The 7,669-nt window shown below is 38.1% G+C and overlaps 2 long non-coding RNA genes across 3 annotated transcripts; one reads left to right on the top strand and one right to left on the bottom strand.

Annotated features, from left to right (window-relative positions):
• Positions 1–355: 355 nt before the first annotated feature.
• LOC113017999 (uncharacterized) lies at positions 356–4,135 on the top strand. Of its 2 annotated transcripts, XR_003271647.1 has the most exons (5): positions 356–620; positions 1,084–1,161; positions 2,016–2,052; positions 2,679–2,774; positions 3,546–4,135. It is a non-coding gene; the product is annotated as an uncharacterized LOC113017999 (long non-coding RNA). The 2 variants fall into 2 exon arrangements; XR_003271646.1 differs by having other exon boundaries at positions 356–1,161.
• Positions 4,136–6,369: 2,234 nt separating this feature from the next.
• On the bottom strand, positions 6,370–7,046 carry LOC113018002 (uncharacterized). The gene is made up of 3 exons (XR_003271650.1): positions 7,023–7,046; positions 6,618–6,878; positions 6,370–6,399 (listed from the first exon to the last, which is right to left on the bottom strand). It is a non-coding gene; the product is annotated as an uncharacterized LOC113018002 (long non-coding RNA).
• Between the last annotated feature and the right edge of the window lie 623 nt (positions 7,047–7,669).

Raw genomic sequence — 7,669 nt, forward strand, 5'->3', positions numbered from 1 at the left:
TCAGTTAATCCAAAATTTTGTTCCATTTACTTAATATTGTAAACTGAACTTAATCAAAATTCTACTTAATATTAAATATGGTAAATGGCCTGTATTTGTATAGCGCTTTACTTAGTCCCTATGGACCCCAAAGCACTTTACACTACATTCAGTCATCCTGAATGTGTGTGTGAATCATTCAGTCATTCACACACACAGTCACAGACTGGTGACGGCAAGCTACATTGCAGCCACAGTTGCCCTGGGGCGCACTGACAGAGGCGAGGCTGCCGGACACTGGCGCTACCGGGCCCTCTGACCACCACCAGTACACTGTAAACCCCAACAGTCTACCTGACTTATAAAGTTTGTGGATATAACAATTAAAATTCCTCACAAAGTTGAAACAACTTAAAACTTTTCTGTTCGGTTAACGATTCAAACAGTTATAATTGTACATGGCTTAGAAGTTAAGAGTAAATACTGCTTTCTTAATTATGATTTTTGAGTAAATGTTTTTTTCCGAGCTCCGCATGTGGACGTCATGACGTCTTCTCTCTAACCTGAACGACGTTGACAGAAAATTCTGTTCAATATGGCTGCCCTTCTCGAGCGACTGGAGAACACATTTGGAGAAACTTGTAAGTAAAACGGAACCTTCGTTATGTTTATTTTTTCCGTAAAAAAGCAAGTATATTAATATGTTGCAGCCAATAACTTGTTTTCGAATGCGCTGTTGTGTTAAAAAGCACAGACCCAGGTGGTGAATTGTTGTTCGCTGTTGTTCGCGCTCTTTTTCAAACATAGATTATGTCGTCAGTTTTACAGTTTTAACCGATTAAAACACAGTTTTACTAAGAATCACACATAAAGAAAGGGTCTTAGTGATATTTTAACGACCCCTTGCCAACGCAAGAAAGTTGGCATTTTTACAACAGCACCCTCATTGTTCGGCAGGATTTTTTTTTTCCCTTCTCATTAGCATCGTTCAAAAGTGACTTAGCTAGCAGTGGTAACTTCTATCTAAAACAACTGAAATATAGCAAGGTGTTGTATATTTAGTGTGCTGATAAGGTTTTCAATATTTTTATTTTTTCTTCCAAGGCTGAAGACCAAAGACAAAAAGACAGAAGAAAAAAAATTCAGACTGCAATTAATTTCAGGTGGAGACAGTAAACACAGGTGAGTTGAAAGATCTATTGAAGAGACCTTTCTTCATGGCCATTAAAACATTTTTAGGTTAAAAGACCCGTGTCATGAATCGCTGTGCGGCAGGCAGGAGTTGGACCCAAAATGCAGGACTCAGACTCAGGGGATGAACTCAAAATCACAGCTTTAATTGCTGCTCACAGAAAACGAGCATACAAAACTAAACTGGGAAAATATAAACTCACAGCTTGCAGAGAGGCACACGAGGAAACACACAGCTTGAGGGACGACACAGCACTGACTCAGAGAAACACAGGGTTTAAATACAATGGGAAGTAACGAGGGGAATGAGACACAGAAGGAGAGCACAGCTGGGAGAAATCAGAACTGACGAGACAAGGGAGCAAAGTAGGATACACTCACATGAGACACAGACCTTCAAAGTAAAACAGGAATTAGCACAGACGCAAACTAGACTAGGGGAGACAGAGCAACTAAGAAACACAGAGGGCAGCTACCAAATACTCAGAACTAAACAGAATACAAGAACACCAAACTAAGACACTACACTAAAGAATACGCTGGGACAACAAAGAGAACTAAGAACATAATACAAAAAACTCAGAGGCACAAGAAACTCAAAACACTGGGTCACTGACCCAGGACCGTGACAACCTGTTTCTTTGTTTTTTTTTAAATCATGCCCTGGCTTTGTCACACTGAATCATGTTGAAAAGATCTATTTTCATGGCTCCCCCCATTACCATTTCCTTGTACTTCTTTCTACCAGTCTATTTTATTTTGTGACATTAACATCTTAAATGTACCCCTAATTATTAATAGCTGTGTTAGTATTTATAATGCATTTTTTTTTTTATCATGTGCAGATCTACCAAGGGTCAGTGGCACAGTTCACCTTTTGTGGTAAGTTATAACACTTCATATGTGGTCACATAAGTAAGTTGTTTCATCAGTTGTTCAGTTCTTATAAAATGTTGTATAATTGTACCAAATCACTGAGGATACATCCAATGTGTAAATCACAATCAACAATTTTACTGTGATATTCGCTCGTGTTTAGAGAATCTCCATTATCTTTGTTACTGAGTTTCCATTTTTATAGGGCCAAATTTGTATTAAAAATTAATATTTTCATATGATGTGAAATGACTCAATCATTTCTAATTTTTAGAAGAAACCATTCATTAAGTCCCTTAAGGTGAAGATTTCATATATTGATAATGATAAAATTAACACAAATTAAAACTTTCACTGATAAACACACAATTTTTCCTTGCTTTGAACCCCATGTTCTATATAGATTACAGCTCTGATCTGGAGAACACTATTTTAAAATACTGTGTAGGGTTTTTGTCAAATGATTAAGAAACAGACTCTCTGTCACAAGAGACAGAAAGGTTGTATCTTAAAAGAAAAGTCTCCAAAATTTAGTAGAGTCTGATGTCATGCAGTTTCATAAACATGTATCCTCCCCAAAGAATGACACCTGAAAACTTTGCGTTAAATGAACTTTTCTTTTCCCTTTTTAGGAGGCGCCTGATATCAATGTGAAACGCACTGCAGTACTTCGTGCCCTTCCTGTATACCTGCGGGATGAGGACCCAGAATTCTTTTAGACATGTAATGTAAGTGTATTTTTGCATTACTTAAATTCTGCCAGTAAGATAAAATTCTATGGATTTTTTTAAATATAATTTAATACCCTAGCAGCTACCAAATTGTACAAACAAAATACCCTCTCTTTAGAAAACCCTCACACAAACACACACACAGGTCAGGAGCAGGGCAGAGGCGTATCACAGCACTATGGCTATGCTGCAGGTGGCCCAAAAACCAGGCTGAAGTCAAGATTTAGTTTCTTTTTGAGATAAAGTCATGAAATAAAAAATTACTTTTTTTTTTTAGAAAAATAACAAAAATACAAATTATGTAATGCAAGAAGCTAACACGTTAATGTACATTTTTCAAAAAAAGTAGAGTACCCTAACTCGTTACAAAGTAACCCACTACACTGCTGAATGTTTTGCTAGATTACAGGTCATGCTTGTCACATTCTCTCAAACCAACCTTACTTATTTAATTGGGGCGATCGTGGCTCAAGAGTTGGGAGTTCGCCTTGTAATCAGAAGGTTGCCGGTTTGAGCCCTGGCTCCGACAGTCTCGGTCGTTGTGTCCCTGGGCAAGACACTTCACCCGTTGCCTACTGGTGGTGGTCAGAGGGGCCGCAGGTGCCAGTGTCCGGCAGCCTCGCCTCTGTCAGTGCGCCCCAGGGTGGCTGTGGCTACAATGTAGCTGCCATCACCAGTGTGTGAATGGGTGTGAATGTCTGGATGACTGAATGTGTAAAGCGCTATACAAATACAGGCCATTTACCATTGATACTGTGTCTATTCCAGGCGGACGCATTGGATGAGTCGACCCTCATTGACACTTCAGTTGCCCTTCTCACAGTGGTTACCGACGGCGCTTCCCAGTCCAGTCCATTTTACTTCCTCAAGCATGGCTGTTGTGGTGAAAGGCGGCTAGGTGATGCGTGATATTCCCAGATTTGCAGATGCATTTTCTTTATTGTTTGGCTTGATCTATGCTCTGCATTTAGACTACCCCAGGAAGCTGGTTCACACATTTGCCTTTGTCCAAAATATCTTCATGGGGCTTGATGACGGCAAACCCCTGAAACCCCTGCCTACATGCTCTTAAGGAATATAAGGCAATGTTTGTTAGGACACGCACTCTGTTACTGAGCACTTTGTTTGAAGCACTTTAAGCACTTTAAGTTTACTACAGGCTTTGGGTGGATTTAACTCCATCAGTTTACCTAATTTTCCTATACTTGACTGCCTTATCTGGTTATTTGGAAGCTGATCGTCTTTGTACCCATTTTAAAAAATTGTTTTTCATTTCTATTTAAAAAAAAAGTGATTAGTATTTGACTTTTTGTTTTGCATTTTTGTGTATTTTGAGAAAGATGCAATTAGGACTGATGTCGTCCTTTGTGATTTTATAAAAAGATAAAAAGATTTCTACACAGAATTTATAATGCTCACTTTATGGTGCCGATGTCCATGTTAGTTGTTTTATAAAAACATTTGTGATGTTTTTAAATTTTCATGAAAAAATGTTAAATAAACAAAATGTAAAGTAACTGAATTTCCGTACTTTTTTTTTTTGTTAGTAGTCTACACTCAAACATTGAAACATAAATATCTTTTAATTAATAATCAGATAATTTGAGTTTAGGTTGTAATATAATTGCATTGTGTTGCATCAAAATAATAAACTACAAGAAACACAAAAATATTGAAATTAAAGTATACAGTCTTTGAGTAAAGCTCAATTAATAAAATATAAAATATAATTTTAAATTTTTAGGTTAACAATAAATACAAATTTTGAGTACCCCATACTTAGAAGATATAAGTTTTTGTACTTAAATCTTTTGAGGTAATCAGTTTCCACAAAAGTTTTAAGTTCAGTCAACTTGTTCGGGTTTACAGTGTAGGCAGTAGGCAACCAGTAGGCGACCGAGACTGTCGGTGCCGGGGCTCGAACCGGCAACCTTTTGATTACAAGATGAACTGCCAACTCTTCAGCCACGATCACCTCCTAACATTCGAATATGAATTTTATTGTATTTCACTGTCTAAGTCTAAAAAAAACAAACAAACTAATATGTAGTCGTGTGTTTCATAATACATGAAAAATGTAAAAATGTAAAACATTGTTAAACATGTTAAACATTGCTCCTTACCATGCATGGAGGGCGACATGGAGACATGACCTATTGCAAGTTCCCGTTCTTATCATTTAGCGAGACACTTAGTTCTGCTTTTCTGCATACCTCATACACATAGTTTAAGTTCATTGAAAGGTTGTATGTCTATGTATAGTATGGTTGGAAACACGCACATGCACCTACACACACACACACACACACACACACAGAATACAGACACTGATGTTGTTCAGATATGCCTGCTTAAGAATGTATTTGTAATTGCATATTCATGAATGATTGCTTGCTGACAATAAAAAGGGCTGTAGTGAAGGAATCAGTCGAAGTGGGCTGAGTTCAGATGAAGGAATCTTTTCCTCAACTTTGGCTGACTTGCCTCGCGAGCCACAAACACAAAGAGCACCTTCTTGCCCTGTTTTGTCGTGCAGTTATTGGTCTTGTGTTCCAGCGGGGTTTTGTACTTTAAGAAACCCAACAGTCCTTCTTTCGGTATACCAAAAATAGAGGCGGCTGCTCGACTTGACTGAGATGGATGCCTTCCTCAAACCATGATCCAAAGTGTGCGAGATGAAATCACGTGCGGTGTCGTGAGATTTAACATTGCTATATTATTGACTTACTTTACTCGAACATGATATGAACAATTTAATATACCTTCTCTGCATATCATGTAGTTTCTACACTATATAGTTACACTTAACTTTAAAGCATGAGGCAATTGTGTTGAATACACGCAAGATGCTTACATAAATCCAAGAGATGGCCAATCCCTTTTTTCCAGTGTACAATAAAACATTAAGTTTTTGTACAAAGTATCGGTATCAGATCAGTATCGTTGCAGCCCTAGTACCTGAGAACTTTAACATTTTAATAAACTGTAGTTGACTCTGTGTGTTGGTTCCTCTGAAAGCTGATTGAAAATTTCAAAGACAAATGGCTTCTATAAAAATAGTCAAAGTCAAACCTTTTAATATATTCAGTTTAAAACCTTAAAGAAAGCAGATGTGGTGATCTGAAATGAATGTGTTATATAAACTTTTCTGTTCAGATCAATAACTTTAGACATCATTAACCCACTGATTACTCTGCATGACAACATGATTTAATGGTTGTAAGTAGCAAGGATTTAAAAAAAATGTTGTTTTAAAAATCGACAATAAGAAGAGGGTGACTGCAATTCTCCGAATTTTCTCAGAGTTTTAGACTTTATTGTTTACTCTAAATGAAATGTTTAAACTCACAAATTTCTTTAACTGTGACGTCACTGCTGTCCTCTGTGTAGAAAGCTGGATCTCCTCTCCCTCCTCTGCAGTGGTACAGACCTCCTTGTGAGACACTAATAACTCTGTTTGCTTCATTTCCTCTCATGAGCTGATCTTTAGAAGAGACTGAATCACGTCTGAACCAGTCAAACTTCCAGCCAGCAGAGCCCTCCACAGAGCAGCTCAGTGTCACACTGCCCCCTGCTGGTATGACTGAACTTTGTGCTGTCAGTGTGGCTCTGGGTTTACTTGCTGTTGTGTTTACAAGGGGGGGGGGGGGGGGGGGGGGGGGGTACGTTAGATTATCATTTACTTCAGGGAAAATAACAATAATAACATAAATTAATTAATAATAAAAAAAATCATACCTCAAATAGTAATTAACCTTTTGATCCACAAACACCAAAGAGTAGTAGACAGATATAAACATGAAAACATGAAATGTCAGCATGAATCATGGTCCAACTCACATGAAACTGTCAGTGTGAAGGCATCACTCCATCCTGTTAAGAGATAGTCACTGCTACCCCGACATCTGTAGTCTCCACTGTGGGACACTGAAACTCTGCTGATCCTGTATTCACTGGATGTTGGAGGGCTGTTTGTGTTGGGTGCTGTCCATTCATATTTCCACACCTTTCCTTCACCTCCCTGAATCTCACATCTGAGAGTGATTGTCTCACCAGTGAATATCTGAGACCAGCTGTGCTGCAGTTTCACAGCAGCCAAAACTGTTCCCAAAAAAACAAACATTTAAAGAAAAATCAACAGGAAACAAACAAAAAAAATGAATTAAAAAAAATCATAGTTATAAATTCTAATTTCAATTTAATCATTATTTTGTGTTTTACTTCACAACAAAACTTAACTCTGACCTTGTTTCTGAATTGTAACTGGAGCACTGTCCTCTGTGTAGAAAACTGGATCTCCTCTCCCTCCTCTGCAGTGGTACAGACCTCCTTGTGAGACACTAATAACTCTGTTTGCATTATTTCCTCTCATGAGCTGAGCTTTAGAAGAGACTGAATCACGTCTGAACCAGTTATACTTCCAGCCAGCAGAGCCCTCCACAGAGCAGCTCAGTGTCACACTGCCCCCTGCTGGTATGACTGAACTGTGTGCTGTCAGTGTGGCTCTGGGTTTACTTGCTGTTGAAGAAACAAAACCATTAAATCATTAAATCATCATTAAGAGCAAATTTCAGTACTGATCACATTTTAAACATTCATGGAGTAATGTATCTATGAACACAAAGATTAATTGCACATTAGCCTGTAACTGAAGATTTCACTGATTTATCATTCTCTTATCAAACTTGCTGATATTTTAAGAGCCTCCATGGTGTCTCTCCTTTCTGTTTGCACAGTGAGAAAAACTGTTGTCCTGAGCTGCCTGCAGACAGCTGGATCATTGTTGGAGTTTTCCTATTAAGACAGATGTAAACATGAAAACATGAAATGTCAGCATGAATCATGGTCCAACTCACATGAAACTGTCAGTGTGAAGGCATCACTCCATCCTG

Source organism: Astatotilapia calliptera, unplaced genomic scaffold (assembly GCF_900246225.1).
Source record: "Astatotilapia calliptera unplaced genomic scaffold, fAstCal1.2 U_scaffold_30, whole genome shotgun sequence".
In the NCBI taxonomy this organism is placed as follows: domain Eukaryota; kingdom Metazoa; phylum Chordata; class Actinopteri; order Cichliformes; family Cichlidae; genus Astatotilapia; species Astatotilapia calliptera.